Here is a 27,372-nt window from a genome sequence, read left to right on the forward strand (position 1 = left end):
TTGGCATAGACAAGAAAAATTGTTTAGTGTGGAGGAGGGAAATTACATTAGGCTGGAGCAGACAAAATAAGTCATTAATTTTTCTTAAGTCTTCCTTTTGAAACATTTCTCAGTTCTAATCTAATATGGATGCCAAATCTAAATGCGTAATTCACATGCACCATCACCCTGAAAAGTATAAATGGAGAGAGGAATTCATTGTTCTAGAAGAAAATTTCCTCTATTGGGTGAAAAATTCACAGCAGGCTTTGCTGATTCATATATACACATTTATGTGTGTGTGTGCATGAGTGTGCTCTCACATGTGTGTGACAGATATGCTATATACATGAGAGATAAGTCATAAAAATTGTTTATATGCTCACAAACAAAGAATTATGATACAGTTCTAAAATTATAGAGATCCAGAATTCAAAGGGGATCTCTCAGTCCAAGCCATTCATCTTACTACAGAGGAAACAGACCCAAAGAGGTGAAATGACTTGTCCAAGGCCATATAACTAGGTAACTGTAAAGCCAGGACTTGAATCTTAAATCTTCTGTATTTCTGGCCCAATGCCCTTACCACTAACTCCTTTCTAGTCAAGGCTTAAGGAGCTATTCCATAATGCAACTGGACAGAGCCCCCTGGAGGTCTTAGTTCCAAGGAGTAAAGACTTCCCCCAAAGACTTACCAGTATTATGGACAGAGGTCAGATTTGAACTAAAACTCTATTAATGGAGTTCACAAAACAGTTAAATATACTTAAAACAGCCCTCATCTATTGAACACTTGCTATGTGCCAGGCGCTGTGCCAATTGCTTTATATATATATATTTCATGTATTAATTTACTTAACTTTTTATTTGTGAGACAGGCATCTAAGCTCTGTGCTAGGATCCAATAGTGAAAAGACATACATGGTTCTTGGCCTCACAGAACCTCTAGCCTTCCATGTGTGCTGTGTTCTTAGTCTCTCGGTCGTGTCTGACTCTTTGCGACCTTGTGGACTGTAGCCTGCCAGGCTCCTCTGTCCATGGGGATTCTCCAGGCAAGAATACTGAAGTGGGTTGCCATACCCTCCTCCATGAGATCTTCCCAACCCAGGGACTGAACCTAGGTCTCCCGCATTGCAGGTGGATTCTTTACTGTCTAGCCTTCCATAGGTTTGTTTATTACATCTGTTTACAGGTGATTTAATGGGCCCAGAGAATAACAATGATGGCTACCAAACATTGACCACCTACCCCACACCAAACACTTTTCCAAGCAGTCTCTGAGTAAATCTGTACAACAACTCTGAAATAGGAAACAGGGCATACAAAGCTGAAATGTCTGGTTCAGGGTCACACAGGTAGTAAGCAGTAGAACACGGACTGGAATCATGGTTTTCTGGTACCAGTGTCCATGATTTTAGCTACTACCTTACACTGACCAGTTGGATTCCAGTTATGCATGCTGAAAGATGGTACAGATGACTTCAAAACTCCGCCAGTGAGACCTAGGATCCAAGAAGCATAAATTACTGTTTACAGACAAATTCTGTGTTTTTGGCAGTTGTATATAGATAATAATATTTGCTAGAGTGCTTATCATATGTCAAAGTACTGCGCCTGTATACCTGATATCCAAGTAAAACACAAGCATAATACTGGCCTGTAGTAGATCCTCAATATAGTAGACAAATGGTAAGCAGTAGGAATAAATAAGTAAGGCTGGAGTAAACCTAGAAATTCTTAAGAAATAGAGGCTGCTGGTAGTTACGTGTTGGATATGCATTTGGACAAAGATATGTTTATATTTTTTCAAGGTTGTAGTTTCTTAATTTAAATATAGAGGTAACAAATCTCTATATAAACCTTCACTCACCTGTTAGAAAGAGGGCAATTTCTGCAGAATTACATATTAGTCATAAAATTTATTATGTTCTATACTTTATCCATCTGTTTAAGGCACCCTGTTGCAAGGCATGGACACACTACTTGAAAATAAAAACACAAACTTGAATGATTTTTGGTTTCACATAAATTCTATTAAAGAAAAACAAAACAGTGAAATCACAAAATTTCTCCATTCCCTTCCACCATATGGGTTTCTTTGAGGTTTAATAATATTATAAATAAAGCAGCCTCAAGATTAAATGCAAAACAGTGAACAATTTAGAAACATTTTGAAGAAGCAAGTATTATATCCCAGTGTTGCCAGACTTTCAACAAAAGTAAGATAGAAAACAGAGCGAGGACTCTCATTTGTTCTATCAAGAAAGCATAAATATTGGCTCCGTATTAAGCCAACCTCTTGCAGCTGTACACCAGCTCTCCACTATTAAAAAGATTCTTAAATTCCCAGGGAAACAAAAATCAATTTCAACCCTATAAGTCTGTATATAAATCTATTGTGCTTTATTCCAAATATTTTCTCATCAAGGAGCTTGGAACTCATTTTTTTTTTTCCTGAAAGAGAAAGTCTCCAGTTCACCCATTACACCATTATAAATATTTGAATGACTTCCAGTAACTTTGCTTAGAAAAATCTCAATGTCTGCATAACATGTTAATGACAGCTCAGCAGCAATGTCAATACATTTCATTTCCCGGCAAGACAATTATTCAAAGCAATAGATTGGAATTCTGATTGCCCTTTTCATGTATTATATTTCACTTTTGTCACAGCACATTGGATGGTTACTCTTGCCCTCTTGGCAAGATACTCATTTCTGAGCTTATATTTAAAATCTATTTTATCTGTTAAAGCTTAGAATGAGCTAAGTGATTACTATTCTAATCCTAAATCAATATGCGTAGTCAGGTCTTGAAAGAATTCCAATCACTGTAGTCCTCGTTTATATTATAGATGGATAATAATGGCATTGTGCTCTTTTCCTTGGGGCTCATTTTATGTGTTCTATTTGTCAGAATTAAGGTTGCTGGTCTAGTGATTATGGTTCAAAGAAACGGATGTGATGTTAATTTTTGGCAAAGTGAAATATATATATTTGCTAAAGTTTGGAGAAATAGAGTAGGATAGAGTTGTACTTCTCAGACTTTAGTGTGCATTAGAATTTCCTGCAGAGCTAGTTAAAACAGATTCCTGGGCCCCACAGCCAGTGATTGTCATTCAGGAAGTCTGTGTAGAGTTCGGGACTTTGATTTCCAACAAGTTCCCAGGCGATGCTGATGTTGCCAGTTCAAGGACCACCTCTTGAGGAGCAGTGAAACAAAGTGGAGTGGTCACTAACAATGGCTAAAATCTTGCCTTTGCCATTTACAGGCTTGTTGATTTGGGGTAATTTGCTTAACCTATTTTTAAGCCTTAGTTCCCTTATCTGCTCAATGGGCTTTTTATAAGGATTAGATAATCCTTATTATTTGTCACTTGACAGTGCTGGATGGATACCTGGTATGTGCGAAATACATTACAATCTTGGCCGTTAGAAATGATGAATTCTCCTTTTCTGGGATCTGTCTGGTTGAATATGTAGTTCTTCTGTTCCCTATTCTAGTGTGTTTGACAAATTCTTTGTTAAGTATGTCTAGATTAGGAGTTATCAGATAGATGCATGAGCAATGATTCAGGATTTGAATTGCTCAGGTGGGACTTAAAACAGTTAAATATTTTGATCCCTGGGCCTTCCAACCAAATACCATGCTGAAACTTTCTCTGTCCTTTGAAATATTTTTCATTTAAATTGCTTTCTAGTCCACATCTCTACAGTTATATTTCCTTATGAATGATCTTTTAAAGAACAACATCAGTTTATTTTCAAAATCAAACTCAAATCTTTGGAGACTAATATCCATTCTCTCCATATTTTGCTACTAAGAAGTCTGGTGTTCTGCCAAGGCAACATATTAATAAATTTAAGCTTGAGATTTTCATTGTCATGTGAACGTTGAAATTGGCTCTCAATTACACAAAGCAGCCAATTCAACAGGATACATGTACTGGATTTACAACAAACGTGTCTGTGAAAAAATTAGTTTAAAATCCCTGATTTTGTGGTTTGCATTTAATTTGTTAAATAGGCATAATCCATCAGTCATAAGCATCTCAGCCAATTCAGGGTAATTTTGAGAAACATAGAATTTTACTTTAATCAAATGTTAACAAGTCAATTTGTCTTGCATTCAATCATTTATTGGTTTTTGCTTAATACTAAGTCCCATTTCAGTGGTGGGTGATGGTTTAGACTCTTGGGGAAAACACTTACCCCACGCTCCCAGAGTTTACAGTTTAGATAAAAGCACAGTTATTAGAACCCCATTTTAACAGACTGACAAATCTCCAGTCTTCACCAGTTAACAAGCTGTAGAAAGTTTTAGTCCATTATTTGTGTTTATACTTTGGCCACCTGACGTGAAGAACTGACTCACTGGAAAAGACCCTGATGCTGGGAAAGATTGAAGGCAGGAGGAGAAGGGGATGACAGAGGATGAGATGGTTGAATGGCACCACTGACTCAATGGGCATGAGTTGGAGCATGCTCCGGGAGTTGGTGATGGACAGGGAGGCCTGGCGTGCTGCGATTCATGGGGTCGCAAAGAGTCGGACACGACTGAGTGACTGAACTGAACTGAACTCATGAATCTGTTAGCCATCATCCAAAGCTTCAAATACACCGGATGATGTCTTCTAGAAGGAGAGCATTTCCAGAGCTCCTAACCAAAGGACAACTTTACTTCCTATGATTTTTTTCTTTTTGTAAAATGAATGTAGAGGAAGCAAATCAAGTCAGCTTCGTAGCTTGTAACTAGCTGTTACACAAATTCTCTTGTAAGATGACATGATTGAAGACAAATGTGTGTGTGCACGAAGCCGCTTCAGTAGCGTCTGACTCTTTTCGACCCTAAGGATTGTAGCCTGCCAGTTTCCTCTGTTCATGGGATTCTCCAGGCAAGAATACTGAGGTGGGTTGCCATGCTGCCCTCCAGGGGATATTCCCAACCCAGGGATCAAACCCACATCTCTATGTCTCCTGCACTGGCACACAGGTTCTTTACCACCATGGGCATCTGGGAAACCCTGAAGACAAATACTAGTCTGTATGTCAAACTTGATTTTTTGAGCTTTTCTAAAGATGCAGAGATTTACATTCAAATGACCTGTTATGCACCAAATGTTGTGACTCCCCCCACAACCCCCAATCTTACCGAATTCATCTGTTAAGGCCTACCCTCCAGTGTGATGATATCTGGAGATGGAGCTTTGGGGAGGTAATCAGAGTTAGATGAGGTCATGAGGGTGGGGCCTTCATGATGTTATTAGTGTGCTTATAAGAAGAGACACCAGAGAGCTTGCTCTCTTTCTCCCCAATGTGAGGACACAGCAAGAAGGTGTCTATGAATCAGGAAGCACCTTTCACCAGAAACATGGCTCCTTAGATCTTGGACTTCCCAGCCTCTAGAAGTGTGAGAATAAATATGTTTTTGTTTAAGTCACTCAGTCTATCTTACTTTGTTATGGCAGCCTGAATAGACTAAGACATGATTTAAGAAAGATGATTTGTTTTAATACAAAGGGATTAGTATTAATACGAGAAGGTGGAACACTTCAAACTTATCTCTTGTCATCCTCAAGCAGGGGCCTCAGTCTCAGTCTGTCAGTCTGGCTCTTGGCCACTACCAGCACATGATTTGTTCTTTCTTGCCTCCGGTAGGCACTCTTTGTGCTGTTTTCTTTACCCCAAAGCTTCCACTTCTGGCTCAGAGGCTCATATCAAAGTAATCTTGATTAGGCCTAGTTATTTCCCAAATGATCTTTCATCGCAAAGTTTGTTTCACAGTATACACTTATTTGCATTTCTCTACTGTGTCTTCATGTGGTTCGAGGATATAAAGTTTATTTCCTTAACAAGACCTTGAGCATCTCCAAGCCAAGCCTAGGGTCTAGACTTTTCCAATCTGTTGTGTTCTCTACTGGCCCTTGTAGAGTATTGTGCAAATAAAATGGGAATAAAACTTACCTAATGAAGATTAAACTAAATGCTGAGAGCCAACGAATGTTCTGAGCAAATGAATCAAGTAATGCAAGGAAGTACAATAAAAGCCTGGCTCCAAAGCCTATGGGTGGGGGTGCAAGAGGGTTGTTCTGGACAAATGAGTTTAATAGATGGCTGAGGATTTATCCTTTTAAATACCAAGAGTTTTAATTATCTTATATGGAAACATTTCCAGTATATTAATCTTCCCTGCCTTCTAAAATAATGCATTATAAACATTATCCAACTTGTAGTATTGTGCTATTACGCTGAGAAGCCCTCAGGCTCTTTGGAGGTATGCAGAACTGTTTGTCTCTATTCTAAATGGCTGCGGATCACCGTTTTATTTTTTTTTATTGTTGCTTTGTTTTTTAGCTTTTTTGGGGTCCTCCCTTGTTGCTAGACTGTCAGTCTCACTGATGCCAATGTGACTGATTATGCCATGTCTATTCCCTGCTCCTAATTTGCTGCTCCTCATCTGAAATGAGCTTGTAAATCAAATACTGGAGCTTGCTGTGGTTGTTGTCATGATTATTATTGTTAAAGATGTGTGTAATCTGAGAGCAAAGGGCTCTGTGTGAGGGCTTGCCAGGGTCTCCAGGGCTAAACTGCACAAGAGACAAATACATATATGTTATGAACTCCTAATTCAGCTGCTCTGAAGCCTTTTAAACTTAATTTCCATTTTTGCTTTTCTGGTCTGAAAGTCAAACTTTCTGGAAATTCATTTTTCAAATCAATTAGGAATTTAGCCATGAGTTTGGCAAGGAATCACTGAGTGCTTACAAAGTGTAACATACAGGCTGGGTGCTGTAAGCTGGGCATTTAAAATGGGTACTCTATTGTTCAGCTTACTCTCTGTTTTCTGAATTGTACTAGCACATAGTAGGTACTCAAGAAATATCTGTTCATCAATGAAATGAACTTTATTATCTGAGCAGATACAAGATATTGACACACATACTTACACAAACAAGCTTGCAATATAAGCTGTAGTAAGGATTAAAACAAAAATACAAAAAAGTATATACAAGGACTAAAAGATTATTTCCTGCTGGAAAATGCAGAAAGTCTTCATGGAAGAGGCAGTGGTTGTGACTGGGACTTGAAGGATGGGTCATATTTCAATTAGCAAGAAGTTAAAGAGACAAAAACACCAGAGACAAAGGCCAGATGCTAAGATGGGCAGGGCGTATTTGGGGGACAACTAGTACATTTTGACTGTAGTACGTGGAAGGGAGTAGGGAGATCACATTATAACATTATATTGGGGTCACAGCATGGGTGGGCTTTGACTGTCAGGCTAAAGAGTCTGGATTTTGTTTATTAGGTGATGGGGAGGAACTGAGGGTTTTTGAGCTGAGAGATGACATGCTTTGAGCTGGGCTTTAGAAATCTTGGCAAATGTTGGAATTTAGGAGTTAAAGGGAAATAGGGCTGAGGTAATTCCAGGGGCACAAGTGGGAGACAAGATGGGCCTGAACTAGGATGTAGGCAGTGAGAACTGCAGAGAAGGAGTGATTGTCAGAGATACTGCCGAGGTAGAATAAGAGGACGTGGCAACTTATTTTTGTTAGGAGTGATGGAGAAGGGCATGTTGGGTATAACCCCAAGTGATGAACTTTCCAAAACAAACTAGAAGAGTCCAAAAGAACAGGCTTAAAGAGATGGTGATGAGTTTGTCTTGGGACATGCTGAGGTGTGAGAGTCAATTGTTGATAGCTCTGCTGTGAAAAGCATGAATGGGAAACTGCCTTGAAAAACACCAAAAGGATAACAAATATAAAATTAGGGTTTACGTGAACTCAGCTCACAAAAAGGAGTTAAAAGGTCAACGTCCTATTTTTAGTTCTTTCTTGACATGACTGTATTAAAAAATACAGTAAAAAATGTAATAGTCATTCTTATTTTCAAGTGCACTTTGAGAAAACTTCTACTTGTTTTTCCTTGTCTTATCAAGAGTAATACTTATTAAGAGTAAGAGTATCAAGATTACTCTTGATAAGACTGGCACTATAATATTAGTGACTTCCCTGATGGCTCAGACGGTAAAGCATCTGCCTGCAATGCGGGAGACCCGGGTTCGATCCCTGCGTAGGGAAGATCCCCTGGAGAAGGAAATGGCAACCCACTCCAGTACTCTTGCCTGGAAAATTCCATGGACAGACGAGCCTTGTAGGCTACAGTCCATGGGGTCGCAAAGAGTCGGACATAAAGAGTCGGCGCTATGATACTACCTGAGCATTATTGGAATTGCTCATGGATTAGTAGCAGCTCTCATCTGAAATAAGACAGCGAACAAGAAATATACTGAGAAAACTTCCCCCAAACAGTAGGTGGATTTGACTTCTACCATCAGAAACAAAGATGTTTTCAGATTAGCAGGCAGCTTCCCTCCATGGAACAAGAACAAGTACAGAAGCTAGAATATTAACTTGGATTTTGTAGATTGGAAATATAGGATTCTGACCTGTAAACAAGAGGGAAAGTACATTCTAGGCAAAGAAAGCCGTGTATACAAACCTAGCATGAGAGAATGATATGGCACCATCAGGGGATGGCAAGAAGCCATCTGGCTGGAGCATGTGTGTAGAGAATATGAGGGAGAGGCCACACAATCAGGGAACTAGACAGAGCTGCAGCTTGAGAGCTGGGCTGGGGCCAGGGAGTGGGGTGGGCTTCATATACAACACTGAATGAAGTTTGCACTTTATTAACAGTGGGAGCCATCCCAGGGGTCCACTGGGGAGGCATGACAATCAGATGGGTCCGAGCAAACTCTGATGGCTCTAGTGGATGACTTAAGAATGGAGGAACAGAGGCAGAGATGAGGATGCTATGAGGTACTACAGAAAGCAATTGAGGATCTGAGTAAATGAGGTTATGAACTTAGTTTAGCCTGTAATGGGCTTCCCTGATGGCTCAGATGGTAAAGAATCCACCTGCAATGCAGGAGATACAAGAGACACAGTTTTGATCCCTTGGTTGGGAAGATCCACTGGAGAAGGGCATGGTTACACACTCCAGTATTCTTGCCTGGAGAATTCCATGGACAGAGGGGCCTGGTAGGCCCTAGTCCATGGGGTCTCAAAGAGTCAGTAAGACTAAACGAATAACACTTACACTTCTTTCACTTTAGCCTATAGTAGATACTCAATGTGTGCTAGCTCATAGACTATTCAGGTTGACAGCAGCGTTTGACCCACCCATCAGAATTGGATGAGCCTCCTCGTGGATTCAAATCAGCCCTAGCAGTAGGTTGCTGGGCCAGATGCCCTGAAATGTGAAAGGTGTGTGAGTATGTGTGTGTGTGTTAGTTGCTCAGTCGTGTCCGATTCTTTGCAATCCCATGGACTATAGCTCACCAGGCTCCCCTGTCCATGGAATTCTTTTTTTTTCAGCAATTAAGATATTTATTTCATTATAATAATACTAAGAAATATCATTGTAAGGTTGTGCATTTTTGTTTCATTCTTGTTCAGTGATATTGTTTTTTTTTTAATTTTATTTTATTTAACTTTACAATATTGTATTGGTTTTGCCATATATCAAAATGAGTCTGCCACAGGTATACATGTGTTCCCCATCCTGAACCCTCCTCCCTCCTCCCTCCCCATACCATCCCTCTGGGTCATCCCAGTGCACCAGACTCAAGCATCCAGTGTCGTGCATCGAACCTGGACTGGTGACTCACTTCATATATGATATTATACATATTTCAATGCCATTCTCCCAAATCATCCCACCCTCTCCCTCTCCCACAGAGTCCAAAAGACTGTTCATACATCAGTGTCTCTTTTGCTGTCTCGTATACAGGGTTATTGTTACCATCTTTCTAAATTCCATATATATGCATTAGTATACTGTATTGGTGTTTTTCTTTCTGGCTTACTTCACTCTGTATAATAGGCTCCAGTTTCATCCACCTCATTAGAACTGATTCAAAGGTATTCTTTTTAATGGCTGAGTAATACTCCATTGTGTATATGTACCACAGCTTTCTTATCCATTCATCTGCTGATGGACATCTAGGTTGCTTCCATGTCCTGGCTATTATAAACAGTGCTGTGATGAACATTGGGGTACACGTGTCTCTTTCCCTTCTGGTTTCCTCAGTGTGTATGCCCAGCAGTGGGATTGCTGGATCATAAGGCAGTTCTAGTTCCAGTTTTTTAAGGAATCTCCACACTGTTTTCCATAGTGGCTGTACTAGTTTGCATTCCGTCCATGGAATTCTTCAGGCAAGAATACTGGTAGCCATTCCCTTCTCAAGGGAATCTTCACAACGCAGGGATATAACCCTAGTCTACCTCATTGCAGGCAGATTCTTTAGCATCTGAGCCACCAGGGAAGCTGGAAGTGTGAAAGGTACTAGAAGATTAATAATGTAGCCAGAAGCCAAGTTTTATCTTTGGTTTGGGGCACATTTTAATGCAGAAGATACATGAAAGCGAAATACCACCAGCTTCTGGTTGATCTGCTTCCTTACAGCATACAGAGCACTCTGAGGCATAGTCATACTGGACAGGGACATGGCAAGTCCTTTGTAGCGGGGTGCAATGGAGTTTCTAAAAAGTTCAAGGGAAAACTGCAAGAGATCTCCGTTAAAGAGACTCTATTTGTTGTTTAAACATAGTGAATATGTACTGCCCTACAGGTCCATTCTGTCCAACACAGTAATCACTAGACATTAAGCATTTGAAATGTGACCAGAGTTCAAATTCAGATTGTCTGCGAGTATAAAATATACACCAGATTTCAAAGACTTAGTGTGAGAAAAATAATCTAAAATATTTCATGAATACTTTTTGTATTGGTTATATGTTATAATACTGTTAGATTTATTGGATTAAGCAAAATGTATTGTTAAAGTATACTGTTTGAAATGAAGGTCTATAGAAAATTTTAAATTATTTTATGTAGCCTATATTCTATTCTGTGGGGCAGGACTACTCTGATTTTTCTGAACTTTTTCCTTGTAGTGATGCTGTCAACATGTGTACTAGGAAGAAATTAAAAGTGTAATAAATAGGTTAATGTATTCATGTCTGTTATCCAGAATTGTTTATCTGCCTTTCAATATTACTATGGAGATTAGCTCACCTGTGCACAGAGTCGGACATGACTAAAGTGACTTAGCAGCAGCAAGCTTGTTTTAATGTTAATGGCCACGGTGTTCCATACAGTTTTCAGAATATAAAAATTATACATATATATATTTGAAACAGCTCATTTTTGGGGGTTATTAATAATCAAGAAAATATAAGGAAGGGAAAAGGTCCCATGTTAATAACTTTCATATCAGGGCAAGCTGTATTTTGACATGTTTGAATGGACTCAATATTTCTAAAGAAGTTGTTTGTTGTTCAGTTGCTAAGTCGTATCCGACTCTTTGCCACCCCATGGACTGCAGCATGCTAGGCTTCCCTGTCCTTCACTATTTCCTGGACTTTGCTCAAATTCATGTCCATTGAATCAGCGAGGCCATCCAACCATCTCATCCTCTGCTGCCCCCTTCTCCTCTTGCCCTCAATCTTTCCCAGCATCAGGGTCTTTTCCAATGAGTTGGGCTCTTCACTTCAGGTGGCTAAAGTATTAGAGCTTCAGCTTCAGCATCAGTCCTTCCAATGAATATTCAGGATCAACTTCCTTTAGAATTGACTGGTTTGATCTTTCTGCAGTCCAAGGGACTCTCGAGTCTTCTCCAGCACCACAATTCAAAAGCATCAGTTCTTCAGTGCTCAGTCTTCGTTATGGTCCAGTTGTCCCATCTGTACGTGACTACTGGAAAAACCATAGGTTTGACCATACAGACTTCTGTTGGCAAAGTGATGTCTCTGCTTTTTAATATGCTGTCTAGGTTTGTCATAGCTTTCCTTCCAAGGAGTAAACACCTTTTCATTTCATGACTGAAGTCCACAACAGCAATGATTTTGGAGCCCGAGAAAATAAAATCTCTCACTGTTTCCACTTTCCCCCCTTCTCTAAAGAAGAGATTATTGCAAAATACCCATCTCCTGCAAAGCTTGGAGCCAATATCTCTTCCATTAGAATATCAAGTAACAATTGGGAATTCTCAAACCAGAGTACTTGAAGAATCATCTTGCTTTCACATTGGTAAACACCAAGTAACTGTTCAGAAAAAGCATACCTGGATTCAACTGCAAGGCTTCCAATTCTTTTCTTTTTTCCCTGTGGGTTAGTGGAAAATGTAACATTTCAGTGTCATACTGATCTTTAGCTTAATTTCCCCTAATTTTGCAGAACCATCCTGCTTCACACCCTTATGATTCTATGAATTTGGTGTGTGTTAGCATTTAACAGAATGTGAAATAATCTCAAGGATTCTCCACCAAATGGAACTGATTATGCAATGAAAATAAACTTGAGAAAGGTTCTGAGACATTACGTATTTTACTATGTTTCTGTAAGGCTCTTTGCACGTAGAAAGCAAATAAGTTTGTTTTTTAAATAAAAATGGCCTCAAAAAAAAAAAAAAAGCAAAATCTTATTCACTGTCTTTGAAGTGTGAGAAAAACATTTTTTTTTTCATATGTTAAATAATGACTATGAAATTCAAAGGGGAGAATTACAACCTGAGTGGTGCCTGCCAGTGGATGGTCTGCTGTGCTTCAAAGCAGTTGGGAGCACTAATTATGTACACAGACACTCTGATGGTGCTCAGTAGATACTGAACCTTTTGGACAGAACAGGCAGTTCTTAAATACCTGTCACCAATGTTACGTGGCAGAGCAAGATGGAACTGAAAGATTCTTATGTCAAGTCTTTAATACTTTGTTGTCAAAGATGACTTCATCTGTGCAGTTAGTGTACAAGCTGTTCCCACTCATCTCATAGCTCTGTGAGGAGAAACTTATTTTGACTTTGACTTGCTCTATTTTTCATGCATACTGAATGTTGCAACCTTATGTCAACTAAAATTTCTTGGCCTAATAATTATAGCCAGCATTGAAAAACTCTTCCCTCAATTACTCGTGCAAACAAAATGAGGGGAAAATAAATTAAACACAGCCTTCTCATCCTCCTGTTACCGCCCCTTCTTCACCTCACAAGCTGTGGTCAAAATGTTTCAGCACCTTTTTCATCTGTAAAATCAAACTCTTTTTCTGCTTAGTAATTAAATTTTTACAGAGCTTTGTTTTACTACTATTATATTTTCATTGCTTTATTGCCCTGTTTGGGCAGTGTATTTCCTAAATTTTTAAATAATTTTTTTTTTCTTGTTTTTGGCTGCCCACGTGGCTTGTGGGATCTCAGCTCCCTGACCAGGGATTGAACGTTGACTCACGGCAGTGAAAGCACTGAATCCTAAACACTGCACAGCCAGGGAACTCCCTAAATTCTTTGACTTAAAGGAGAGAAACTCTATGAAATTATTTTTTTTTCCCATTCAGATTCTAACGTCTAAAGGGAGAAGTTTGAAGAGAGGCATGGACTTCTAGAAATATATGGCTATTATGAGGCTTGTGTATATGAGAAACGAATTTTGACTTGATAGCTCATATACAAGAAAATTTTCAAATACGAACATATTATGCCCCAGAGAAATCAGGAAGCAGATTTGTGGCTTAATTTTGACTCAGCAGTGAGCTAAATAAACAGACTCACTGCTCTTTCCATCAAAATCTGAGAAGAAATATCCAAAACCCTTTCAAACTTACCATTCTTCCATATCTTGCTAGTGATAAGCCCTAGGAGTCTGGGGACTGTCAGCAAAGTTACTTCAAGTGGTGCCAATTTCTCCCAAGACTTAAAGGATCCATATTCATTATTCCAGAGTGAAAAATGGATGTAGAATAAGGACAATATGTTGGGAAATGCTCCCTTTGAAAGTATCAGTAAAAAGTCACATATGCTATGGTTTGTAGGTGGCACTCTCACCCAATGCCATGTTCCATTTTAATTTGGGGAGAATATGTTACCAAAAATTTTATTCTCACTTAAAAATGCATTTCCATTTAATTCCACATCTGATTTATAAAAAATGAGGGGGGAAAAGATTTTTTCCTTTTAGTGTTGGAATGATATATGTAGTTTTATTCTCATGTCATTCTACTTTTCAAAAGAGCAAATGTGCTAATAGAGACAAAAGAAGACCAGCTGTAGAGATGATGGAAGAAGCCCAAATGCTCACTATGTACTAATACAGTTATTAGCTTTGAATCAAATTTACTTTATCCATCTAAAAGAGGATCTGATTTAGGGAATGATTTCACTAAAGACTTTTTTTTATTTTTTTTAGCATTTAGCCTGGTAGCCTGGAAGTAACAGAGTCAACGTGCTAATACTAACCTTTTTTTTTTTTTTTCCTTAGCACTTTCTAGTCTTCAGGCCATAAATTACAGAGTTAGACCAGGGCCAGGCTGACTTATTTTGGCAGATGAGGCATATGAAGCATTTCCTTTGAAGAAAACTTAGGGCACTGGATTAGATCACCATGTGATGGGTACACAATTGATTAGAAATGCTGCTCAAGGTGGTATCAGTAGATACCTCTGTAAGTTAACCAGAGACACCTACAGTTTATGCAGGTTCTCTCTTAGGATCTTTAATTTTGTTCCTAAACATTTATTTTTTAAAATTATTTATTTATTTATTTTTATTTAATTTTTGGTTGCCCTGGGTCTTGGTTGCTGCACACAGGCTTTCTCTAGTTGTGGTGAGTGGGGGTTACTCTCTGGTTGTGGTGCACAGGCTTCTCATTGCAGCGGCTTCTCTTGTAGCAGAGTACAGGCTCTAGGGGCAGGGACTTGAGTAGTTGCAGCTCTGGGCTCAAGAGCACAAGCTCAATATTTGTGATGCATGGGCTCTGTTGCTCTGTGGCTTGTGGGTACTTCCTGGACCAGGGATCAAATCTGTGTCCCCTGCATTGGCAGGAAGATTCTTATCCATTGCCCCACCAGGGAAGTCCTTTCCTAAACATTTTAGAACTGATATGGATGAATGTTAACTACACCAAGATGAATATAGGAAAAAACAGGGTATATTTTGGAGAAGAGAATCAATAATGTTCTTGGCATATTAGGAAAATAGTTAGAATTAAAAGAGGAAAAGTTCATTGAGGACAATGTTGGGAGGAAAGAGGATCCCATTCATTCAAAAAAATTATTGAATGCCTATGATGTACTAAGCACTGTTCTAAGTGGTAGCTGAATTTCCAGGAGCCCACAGAATAATTAAACATTAGGGTCTAAAGTTGACACATGGTGCTTCCCATGGGCCGCTGGTGGTAAAGAACCTGCCTGCCAATGCAGAAGACATAAGAGACATGGGTTTGATTCCAGGTTTGAGACCTGGGAAGATCCCCTCAGGGAGGAAATGACAACCCACTCCAGTATTCTTGCCTGGAGAATCCCAAGGACAGAGGAGCCTTGTGGGTTACAGCAGGGTCACAAAGAGTTGGAAATGACTGAAGCGACTTAGCATGCACACAAAGTTGACACATTGAATTGCCACTTGCGTTTGTGGAGGATTAACAGGGACCACATGTACCCTTCCTTCTTAAACAACTGAAAAACTGGTCAAAATCTATGAAGCTGGTTTTCGGACACTGGAAAACAGGCAATTCAAGGCAGAGAAATCTCTGCCAAAAAGGAGGAAGAAAGCCTAAGATGAGCCTGATGAATGTTTCAGTTTACTGCCTGGGGAGTTCCCAGGTCCTGCACAGAGAAGGGGATCCCAGCAGGCTGGGTGATCTTCCTGAGCTGTGGGACAGAGTTCAGGGATGCTCAGGCAGATAGATTTCACAGGGCATAGAACTTGAGAGAAGGAAGCTGCAATGAGAAAGAGTTCCCGATATCTTCAGAGGTTCTCCCCGAGTCTTCAGTTAAATAATAATTCACAAATTTCACAATTTTCAGGAAACTAGCAACACTGGAGAAGAAACCATAGCAAAGGAGATGGTGGCTAAGTTCCCAGAGCACACACAGATCTGGGAATAGTTTGTTCCTGCCAGCTAGAATAGAAAGACTTCCAAACATACAAGGAACTGAGGGAGACTTCAGAAGCATATTGCCTCAACAGAAGGGCCAAATTAACCCTAAAGGCTGTTCTGCGCCCACCAAACAAACCTGAAGAGCAACTCTTGAAAATATCAAACTCTTCCCAAGTAATTTAATTGCATCTTATTGGAAAGTACAAAAATATTTAAAGGATTACAAACATATCCAATACTCTCCAAAAATTAAGCTTGCAAAGTCTGACATTAAAAATTACCAGACGTGCAATGAAACAGGAATATAAGATTCAGTATGAGGAAAAAAATCAATAGAAACAGACTTAGAAATGATATAGATGGTGGAAATAGTAAAAGACATAAAATAGCTACTATAAATATATCCCATGTGTTCAAGGAGTTGGAAGGAAAGCATGAGCATGACAAGAAGTGTAAAAGACCCAACTCAAACATCTACAGTTGAAAAGCAAACTGGATGGGACACAGATTAATAGCAGATTTGACATGGCAAGAAAAGATCAGTGAATTTGAAGACTGCAATAGAAACTACCCAAAATGAAACACAGAGATTTAAAGACTGGAGAACATGAATAGACCATCAGAGAGCCTTGGGACAACATCCAGCAGCCTATCATATGTGTACTTGGAGTTCCAGAAGGTAAGGAGAGGCAGGTGAAGACAGACCAAATATTTAAAAGAAACAATGGCTGAAATTTTCCATGTTTGATAAAATTTGAAGCATGGCTTGGAAAATGATCCAGGGGATCTTTTTTTTTTTAAACCATAGTTAGTTTTTTAAAAATTATTTTCTGGCTGTGCTGGGTCTTCGTTGCTGTGAGGGCTTTTCTCTAGTGGCAGCAAGTGGGGGCTACCCTTTGTTGTGGAGCATGGGCTCTAGGGCACACAGGCTCTAGTAGTTGCAGCACGTGGGCTCAGTAGTTGTGGCTCCCTGAACTAGAGCACAGGCTCAACAGTTGTGGTGCTGGGCTTAGTTGCTCTGCAGCATGTGGGATCTTCTGGGACCAGGGACAGAACCTACGTCTCCTCCATTGGCAGGCAGATCTTTTCCACTGAGCCACCAGGGAAGCCATCAGCGGCTCTTGTAAAATTATTTTTATTATACAAAGCACTATCTCAGAAGCCCCTTCAGGTAGAATGCTCTCCCTCTGTTTCTCCATCTTCTCTGCTTAGCACAGAATTTTTTTGTTAACTATAAATCAATTTATTTTAATTGGAGGCTAATTACTTTACAATATTGTAGCGGTTTTGCCATACATTGACACGAATCTGCCACAGGTGTACATGTGTTCCCCATCCTGAACCCACCTCCCACCTCCCTCCCCATCCTATCCCTCTGGGTCATTCCAGTGCACCAGCCCCAAGCACCCTGTCTCATGCATCGAACCTGGACTGGTGATCTGTTTCACATACGACAATATACATGTTTCAATGCCATTCTCCCAAATCATCCCACCCTTGCCCTCTCCCACAGAGTCCAAAAGACTGTTCTATACATCTGTGTCTTTTTTTCTGTCTCACATATAGGGTTGTCGTTACCATCTTTCTAAATTCCATATATATGTGTTAGTATACTGTATTGGTGTTTTTCTTTCTGGCTTACTTCACTCTGTATAATAGGCTCCAGTTTCATCCACCTCATTAGAACTGATTCAAATGTATTATTTCTAATGGATGAGTAATATTCTATCGTGTATATGTACCACAACATTTTTATTCATTTGTCTGCTGATGGACGTCTAGGTTGCTTCCACATCATGGCTATTATGAACAGTGCTGCGATGAACATTGGGGTACACATGTCTCTTTCAATTCTGGTTTTCTTGGTGTGTATGCCCAGTAGTGGGATTGCTGGGTCATATGGCAGTTCTATTTCCAGTTTTTTTTTAAGGTATCTCCAAACTGTTCTTCATAGTGGCTATACTAGTTTGCGTTTCCACCAACAGTGTAAGAGGGTTCACTTTTCTTCACACCCTCTCCAGCATTTATTGCTTGTAGACTTTTGGATAGCAGCCATTCTGACTGGTGTGAAATGGTACCTCATTGTGGTTTGGGTTTGCATTTCTCTGGTAATGAGTGATGTTGAGCATCTTTTCATGTGTTTGTTAGCCATCTGTATGTCTTCTTTGGAGAAATGTCTGTTTAGTTATTTGGCCCATTTTTTTGATTGGGTCATTTATTTTTCTGGAATTGAGCTGCAGGAGTTGCTTGTATATTTTTGAGATTACTTTTTTGTCAGTTGCTTCGTTTTCTATTATTTTCTCCCATTCTGAAGGCTGTCTTTTCACCTTGCTTATAGTTTCCTTTTTTGTGCAGAAGCTTTTAATTTTAATTAGGTCCCATTTGTTTATTTTTGCTTTTATTTTCATTACTCTGGGAGGTGGGTCATAGAGGATCCTGCTGTAATTTATGTTTGAGAGTGTTTTGCCTATGTTTTCCTCAAGGATTTTAATAGTTTCTGGTCTTACATTTAGATCTTTAATCCATTTTGAGTTTATTTTTGTGTATGGTGTTAGAAAGTGTTCTAGTTTCATTCTTTTACAAGTGGTTGACCAGTTTTCCCAGCACCACTTGTTCAAGAGATTGTCTTTTCTCCATTGTATATTCTTGCCTTCTTTGTCAAAGACAAGGTGTCCATAGGTGCGTGGATTTATCTCTGGGCTTTCTATTTTGTTCCATTGATCTATATTTCTGTCTTTGTGCCAGTACCATACTGTCTTGATGACTATGGCTTTGTAGTAGAGCCTGAAGTCAGGCAGGTTGATTCCTCCAGTTCCATTCTTCTTTCTCAAGATTGCTTTGGCTATTCGAGGTTTTTTGGTATTTCCATACAAACTGTGAAATTATTTGTTCTAGTTCTGTGAAAAATACCTTTGGTAGCTTGATAGGCATAGAAGACGATGGCACCCCACTCCAGTACTCTTGCCTGGAAAATCCCATGGATGGAGGGGCCTGGTGGGCTGCAATCCATGGGGTCACTAGGAGTCAGACACGACTGAGCGATTACACTTTATTTTTTCACTTTCATGCATTGGAGAAGGAAATGGCAACCCACTCCAGTGTTCTTGCCTGGAGAATCCCAGGGATGGGAGAGCCTGGTGGGTTGCCGTCTATGGGGTCACACAGAGTCGGACATGACTGAAGTGACGCAGCAGCAGGAGCAGCTTGATAGGGATTGAACTGAATCTATAGATTGCTTTGGGTAGTATACTCATTTTCACTATATTGATTCTTCCAATCCATGAACAGGGTATATTTCTCCATCTATTTGTGTCTTCTTTGATTTCTTTCACCAGTGTTTTATAGTTTTCTATATATAGGTCTTTTGTTTCTTTAGGTAGATATATTCCTGAGTATTTTATTCTTTTCATTGCAATGGTGAATGGAATTGTTTCCTTAATTTCTCTTTCTGTTTTCTCATTGTTAGTGTATAGGAATGCGAGGGATTTCTGTGTGTTAATTTTATATCCTGCAACTTTACTATATTCATTGATTAGCTCTAGTAATTTTCTGGTGGAATCTTTATGGTTTTCTATGTAGAGGATCATGTCATCTGCAAACAGTGAGAGTTTTACTTCTTCTTTTCCAATCTGGACTCCTTTTATTTCTTTTTCTTCTTTGATTGCTGTGGCCAAAACTTCCAAACTATGTTGAGTAGTAGTGGTGAGAGTGGGCACCCTTGCCTTGTTCCTGACTTTAGGGGAAATGCTTTCAGTTTTTCACCATTGAGGATAATGGGTTTGCTGTGGGTTTGTCATATATAGCTTTTATTATGTTGAGGTATGTTTCTTCTATTACTGCTTTCTGGAGGTTTTTTTTTTTGTTGTTAATCATAAATGGATGTTGAATTTTGTCAAAGGCTTTCTCTGCATCTATTGAGATAATCACATGGTTTTTATCTTTCAGTTTGTTGATGTGGTCTTTTACATTGATTGATTTGTGGACATTGAAGAATCCTTGCATCCCTGGGATAAAGCCTACTTGGGCATGATGTATGATCTTTTTAATATATTGTTGGATTCTGTGTGCTAGGATTTTGTAAAGGATTTTTGCATCTATGTTCATCAGTGATATTGGCCTGTAGTTTTCTTTTTTTGTGGCATCTTTGTCAGGTTTTGGTATTAGGGTGATGGTGGCCTCATAGAATGAGTTTGGAAGTTTACCTTCCTCTGCAATTTTCTGGAAGAGTGTGAGTAGAATAGGTGTTAGCCCTTCTCTAAATTTTTGGTAGAATTCAGCTGTGAAGCCATCTGGTCCTGGGCTTTTGATAGCTGGAAGATTTCTGATTACAGTTTCAATTTCTGTGCTTGTGATGGGTCTGTTAAGATTTTCTATTTCTTCCTGGTTCAGTTTTGGAAAGTTATACTTTTCTAAGAATGTGTCCATTACTTCCAAGTTGTCCATTTTATTGGCATATAGTTGCTGATAGTAGTTTCTTATGATCCTTTGTATTTCTGTGTTGTCTGTTGTGGTCTCTCCATTTTCATTTCTAATTTTGATTTTGATTTTTCTCCCTTTGTTTCTTGATGAGTCTGGCTAATGGTTTGTCAATTTTATTTATCTTCTCAAAGAACCAGCTTTTGGCTTTGGTGATTTTTGCTATGGTCTCTTTTGTTTCTTTCCCATTTATTTCTGCCCTAATTTTTAAGATTTCTTTCCTTCTATTAACCCTGGGGTTCTTCATTTCTTCCTTTTCTAGTTGCTTTAGGTTTAGAGTTAAGTTATTTATTTGACTTTTTTCTTATTTCCTGAGGTAAGCTTGTATTGCTATGAACCTTCCCCTTAGCACTGCTTTTACTGAGTCCCATAGGTTTTGGGTTGTAGTGTTTTCATTTTTATTCATTTCTATGCAGATTTTGATTTCTTTTTTGATTTCTTGTATGATTTGTTGGTTATTCAGCAGCGTGTTGTTCAGCCTCCATATGTTAGTATTTTTAATAGTTTTTCTCCTGTAATTGACATCTAATCTTATTGCATTGTGGTCAGAAAAGATGCTTGGAATGATTTCAATTTTTTTGAATTTACTAAGGCTAGATTTATGGCCCAGGATGTGATCTATCCTGGAGAAGTTTCCCTGTGCACTTGAGAATAAGGTGAAATTCATCATTTTGGGGTGAAATGTCCTATAGATATCAATTAGGTCTAACTGGTCTATTGTATCATTTAAAGTCTGTGTTTCCTTGTTAATTTTCTGTTTAGTTGATCTATCCATAGATGTGAGTGAGGTATTAAAGTCTCCCACTATTATTGTGTTACTGTTAATTTCCCCTTTCATACTTGTTAGCATTTGTCTTACATATTGCAGTGTTCCTATATTGGGTGCATATATATTTATAATTGTTATATCTTCTTCTTGGATTGATCCTTTGATCATTATGTAGGGTCCTTCTTTGTCTCCTTTCACAGACTTTAGTTTAAAGTCTATTTTATCTGATATGAGTATTGCTACTCTTGCTTTCTTTTGGTCTCTATTTACGTGGAATAACTTATTCCAGCCCTTCACTTTCAGTTTGTATGTGTCCCTTGTTTTGAGGTGGATCTCTTGTAGACAGCATATATAGGGGTCTTGTTTTTGTATCCATCAGCCAGTCTTTGTCTTTTGGTTGGGGCATTCAAACCATTTACATTTAAGGTAATTATGGATAAGTATGATCCCATTGCCATTTACTTTATTGTTTTGGGTTCAAGTTTATACTCCCTTTCTATGTTTCCTGTCTAGAGAAGATCCTTTAGCATTTGTTGGAGAGCTGGTTTGGTGGTGCTGAATTCTCTCAGCTTTTGCTTGTCTGTAAAGCTTTTGATTTCTCCTTCATATTTGAGTGAGATCCTTGCTGGGTACAGTAATCTGGGCTGTAGGTTTTAAACTTTCATCACTTTAAGTATGTCCTGCCTGGCCTGAAGAGTTTCTATTGAAAGATCAGCTGTTATCCTATGGGAATCCCTTTGTGTGTTATTTATTGTTTTTCCCTTGCTGCTTTTAGTATTTGTTCTTTGTGTTTGATCTTTGTTAATTTGATTAATATGTGTCTTGGGGTGATTCACCTTGGGTTTATCCTGTTTGGGACTCTCTGGGTTTCTTGGACTTGGGTGGCTATTTCCTTCCCCATTGTAGGGAAGTTTTCAACTATTATCTCCTCAAGTATTTTCTCATGGTCCTTCTTTTTGTCTTCTTCTTCTGGGACTCCTATGATTTGAATGTTGGGGCGTTTGACATTGTCCCAGAGGTCTCTGAGGTTGTCCTCATTTCTTTTAATTCTTTTTTCTTTTTTCCTCTCTGTTTCATTTATTTCTACCATTCTATCTTCTACCTCACTTATCCTATCTTCTGCCTCCGTTATTCTACTGTTGGTTCCCTCCAGAGTGTTTTAACCTCATTTATTGCACTATTCATTATTGATTGACTCTTTTTTATTTCTTCTAGGTCCTTGTTAAACCTTTCTTGCGTCTTCTCAATCCTTGTCTTCAGGCTATTTATCTGCAACTCCATTTTGTTTTCAAGATTTTGGATCATTTTCACTATCATTATTTGGAATTCTTTATCAGGTATATTCCTTATCTCTTCCTCTTTTGTTTGGTTTGGTGGGCAATTATCCTGTTCCTTTACCTGCTGAGTATTTCTCTGCCTTTTCATCTTGTTTAGATTGCTGTATTTGGGGTGGCTTTTCCATATTCTGGCAGTTTGTGGTTCCTCTTTATTGTGGAGTTTCCTTGCTGTGGGTGTGGTTGGACAGGTGGCATGTCAAGGTTTCCTGGTTAGGGAAGCTTGTGTCGGTGTTCTGGTGGGTGGAGCTGGATTTCTTCTCTCTGGAGTACAATGAAGTGTCCAGTAGTGAGTTCTGAGATGCCAATGGGTTTGGTGTGACTTTGGGAGCCTGTATATTGAAACTCAGGGCTATGTTCCTGTGTTGCTGGAGAATTTGTATGGTATGTCTTGCTCTGGAACTTGCTGGCCCTTGGGTGGTGCTTGGTTTCAGTGTAGGTATGGAGGCTTTTGATGAGCTCCTATCGATAATGTTCCCTGGAGTCAGGAGTTCTCTGGTGTTCTCAGGATTTGGACTTAAGCCTCCTGCCTCTGGTTTTTGGTCTAATTCTTATAGTAGCCTCAAGACTTCTCCATCTACACAGCATCAATGATAAAACATCTAGGTTAATGATGAAAAGTTTCTCCACAGTGAGGGACTGTGGAGAGGGACACAGAGTTACATGGAGAAGAGAAGAGGGAGGAGGAAGATAGAGGTGACCAGGAAGAGAAGAGGGGGAATCAAAAGGGGGGAGAGTAAGCTAGCCAGTTATCTCTTCCCTATGTGCTCTCCACAGTCTGGATCCCTCAGAGATGTTCATGGAGTTACACAGAGAAGAGAAGAGGGAGGAAGGAGACAGAGGTGGCCAGGAGGATAAAAGGGGGAATCAAAAGGAAAGAGATCCAGCCAGTAATCAGTTCCCTAAGTGTTCTTCACAGCCAAGAATACACAAAGAGATTCACAGAGTTGGGTAGAGAAGAGAAGAGGGAGGGAGGAGACAGAGGCAACCTGGCGGAGAAAAAGGAGAGTCAAAAGGGGGAGAGAGCAATCAAGCCAGTAATCTCACTCCCAAGTAAAAATGGGTACTGAAGATTGGGTTCTTAAAGGCACAAAATTGATAACAAATGCCAAAAAGCAAAGATTAAAAATCTAGAGTAGAGGCTAGACTCTCAAAAATACAATATTAAAAAAACAAAACAAAATAACAAAAATTATAATATATATATATATATATGAAGTTTGCTTTAAAAATAGCATCTTTTTTTGCAAGGTAAAAATAGGTTATAAAATGAAAATTAAATGAGTAATAGAGGACTTAAAAGCAAAAAACAAAATTTAAAAAAATTTAAAAAATGATAATAGTAAAAATATATCTAGGACTTTCTCTGGAGCTATTGTAGACAATGTGGGGTCAGTTCATTTTCAGATAGTTCCTTGGTCCGGCTTATATTTCTCAAGATCTATAGGCCCCTTCCTATGTAGTCGGTGCTAACTACAGGGTTTTAATCTATTGCACCTGTCACTTCCAAAATGGTTCCCTCTATTTTAGCTTCTTCTGTTTGCTGGTCTCTTCAGTGTCTGCCCTGATGCAAGGGGGCGGTGGTGGTCACTTTTTTAGGCTCACTTGTTCAGTCGTGCTGTGGGGAGGGAGAAATACTGCAAACAAATATCACTGGCATGTGTGGGGAGTGCTCGCAGTTTTTGGCCACACTGGGTTTGCCCCCTGCTCACGGCATGTGTGCTTTCCCAGTCTACACTGCTCAGGCTCTACATTGCTCTGCCGGGAACTGTCTGAGGCGAGCTCTGGGTTGCGTGCACTTCCCAGGTCTAAGCTGCTCAGGTTCAGGTTCTTGGGTACTCCACAAAGGCACAGACTTGGTTGGGCCTGTGTTTTGTGCCCTTCCCAGGTCTGAGAAGCTCAGGTGACCAGGTTGCTTGGTGAGCGCAGGCGCCCACAGCTGGAGGCTGCGTCTTATCGCCTCCCCTGTCCCAGCCACTCGTTTTTCTGGGTGTACAACCAGCGCGCATTCTCAGGTGTGCCATGTGTCTTTCTGGGGAGTTGATCTCTGGCTGCGACCCTCCTGGCGGATGTCAACCATCCAGAATCCCAGGAAGTCTTGGTTAGCAACGAAGCCTGCTTGCAGTTGGTAGAGGATGCCTTTCTGGGGCCGCGATTGCCCCACTTCCAACTCTGGCTGCCCTTACCTGCCTGTCTCTGGCGGGGGATGGGCCGGTCCGCAGCCACTAGCTCTGCTCAGTCCTTTGTTCTGTTAGCGGGCCTGGTAGTGTCTTAGGTTAGGGCTTTTCATGGGATAGCTATCCCACAGTCTGGGTTGCTATCTCGTTAGTTCCCTCAGATTGCCCTCAGGGCATTCAGACCCGGTCCTTACCCTAAGCAATGCAGCCCCTGCTTGCTAGTGGCGGACGTAAGCGTCTGGGCTGCTTCTCTGCTGGGAGTTGCTGTTAGGCACGTAATCTGTGGGTTTTATTTATTTATTTATTTTTTCTCCCAGTTATGTTGCCCTCTGAAATTCCAAGGCTCACCACAGACCCATCAGTGAGAGTGTTTCCTGGTGTTTGGAAACTTCTCTCTTTTTTAAGACTCCCTTCCCATGACAGTTCTCCTTCCCTGCCTCTTTTGTCTCTCTTTTTATCTTTTATCTTTTGTCCTACGTCCTTTCGAAGACAATGGGCTGCCTTTCTGTGTGCCTGATGTCCTCTGCCAGCATTCAGAACTTGTGTTGTGGAATTTGCTCAGCGTTCAAATGTTCTTTCGATGAATTTGTGGGGGAGAAAGTGGTCTCCCTGTCCTATTCCTCCACCATCTTAGGACCGCCCCCCAGCACAGACTTTTAAGATCCAGCTCAAATCCCACAGTCTCCCCAAAAGTTCCCAGTCCCATGCAACTGATTTCATTCTTTCCTGACATGGATCCCTTTTAACCACTATTTGTTTGACAATTAATCATGCTGACAGGAGTTCTTGCATAACTGTTTCTATGTGTAGCATTTGTGTGTGTGTGTTCAGTCGTGTCCGACTCTTCGCAACCTGCCAGGCTCCTCTGTCCATGGGATTCTCCAGGCAAGAATAACTGGAGTGGGTTGCCATGTTTATGTCTTTCTTCCACCCAAGCTCTGGATTCTATCCCTTCTACCTTCAGAATAGTCTCCTCTTTTCCTATTCAGGTATCTACTATTGCTAAAAAAATTTAAAGGTTTACGACTAAAACCCTCCCATGTTCCTTCTGCCCTACTTGACTCCTAGCTGTTGTTTCATCTCTTCCTCTTCTCAGCTAAATCTCTGAAAAGATTCTCCTTTTTTTCGCAGTGCCACTTATACCTCCACCCACTGCTTTATGGTTTTAACCTCACCACTTTCCTAAAATTGTTCTCATAAAGGTCTCCGGTTACCTGTTGCTGTTGTTCAGTTGCCCAGTTGCCTATTTGCTACCAAATCCAGCAGGTGTTTTAAGCTTTAATCTTTGTTTATTCAACAAAATTTATTAAATATATACTGTGCACATGGAGCTGGAAATATGATGGTAAGAAGTACAGATGTCCTTCTAGAGCTCAAGTCTGGCACAGAAGTCAATTACGTAACAAGATATGATGGCCTTAGTTGATGGTGGCTGCTCCCTCCTATCTGAACAACTCTGATATTGGCTTCTGAGATGCCATCTTTTCTGGACCCTCTTTACCTGACTGTGCCTTAATGGCCTTTTGCTGGCCTGCTCTTCCTCTACCTGTCCTGTGATTACAGGGGTTCCTTTCCTTCTGGTTCCTTCCTTGGCAGCCTTCTGAATCTATATCTCAAGTTTCCACATGATCTCATCCAGGTCCATGGTTCCATCTTTGTACTACAGGCTGATACAACCAAACCTATATCTTCAGTCCAGAGTTTTCTCCTAAGCTCCAGACTTGCTCTACTGAACAGCTTCATGTGGATGTCCACAAGTGGTCCAAAATAAACAAGTCTCAAATCGAATTATTATTTACCCTAAATTTGTTCTCCTTTGTAGTCCTTAAATTAGTACATGGTACCTTGTCATCATAGCCTTAAACCTTGGCATCATCCTCAATGTCTCTGTCCTTCAAATCTCACAACCAGTTGGTCACCAAATTGTATTGATTTGCTTTGATGGGTCTCAAATGAGTCTTTATTCCTATAGCCAGTGCCTTAATTCAATCTTATAATTTCTCTTTTGGGTCCATTAGTCCTACCTCCCTGCTTCTGGCCTTGGTTTCTTTCAGTCAGGTCCATGCATCAAGTAGATGCATCTAAAGTGGAACCCAATTATGTCACTTTCATATCTCTAATTGAATATCTTTTGATAGCTCTCCACAGATGTCCAGATAAAACTCAAAACTCATATCATGACCCATAATGCCCCAACCGCCCACCTCCTCTCTCTCTTCATCCAGAATTACCCAGTTCCTTGGATGCCTCATAGTGTCTCATATATCCTGGTATTTGTCTTTGAAGCTCTTTCTACTGATCTTGCCCCCTCTTCATGGCATTCTTTAACACTCATATCACACACTGCTCCACCTAAACAATTTCCCTGATACTTCCCTTCTCCAAGGTGAGATTAGATGTCCTTCCTCAGTACATCCATAAAATATTCCACATGTATTCTTTGTGGAACATTCATCTTGATTTTTACAATTTTTAAAATTTATTTATTTATTTGGCTGATCCAGGTCTTAGTTGTGGCACATGGGATCTTTAGTAGTGGCATGTGAACTCTTAGTTTCATCATGTGGCATCTAGTGTCCTGGCCAAGGATTGGATCCAGGTCCCCTGCATTGGGAGTAGCCACGGGACCAGCAGGGAAGCCCCATAAGTGTTTTGGATTTTAATCATTTTTATAGGTATGTGGTATAATCACATTGTAGTTTCA

The 27,372-nt window shown here is 39.9% G+C and overlaps 1 long non-coding RNA gene across 1 annotated transcript; it reads right to left on the minus strand.

The window, feature by feature from the left end:
* LOC104972477 (uncharacterized) lies at positions 1-18,605 on the minus strand. The gene is made up of 2 exons (XR_806782.4): positions 12,109-18,605; positions 1-1,481 (listed from the first exon to the last, which is right to left on the minus strand). It is a non-coding gene; the product is annotated as an uncharacterized lncRNA (long non-coding RNA).
* Positions 18,606-27,372: the final 8,767 nt, after the last annotated feature.

The sequence above is a fragment of the Bos taurus genome, chromosome 5, assembly GCF_002263795.3.
Source record: "Bos taurus isolate L1 Dominette 01449 registration number 42190680 breed Hereford chromosome 5, ARS-UCD2.0, whole genome shotgun sequence".
In the NCBI taxonomy this organism is placed as follows: domain Eukaryota; kingdom Metazoa; phylum Chordata; class Mammalia; order Artiodactyla; family Bovidae; genus Bos; species Bos taurus.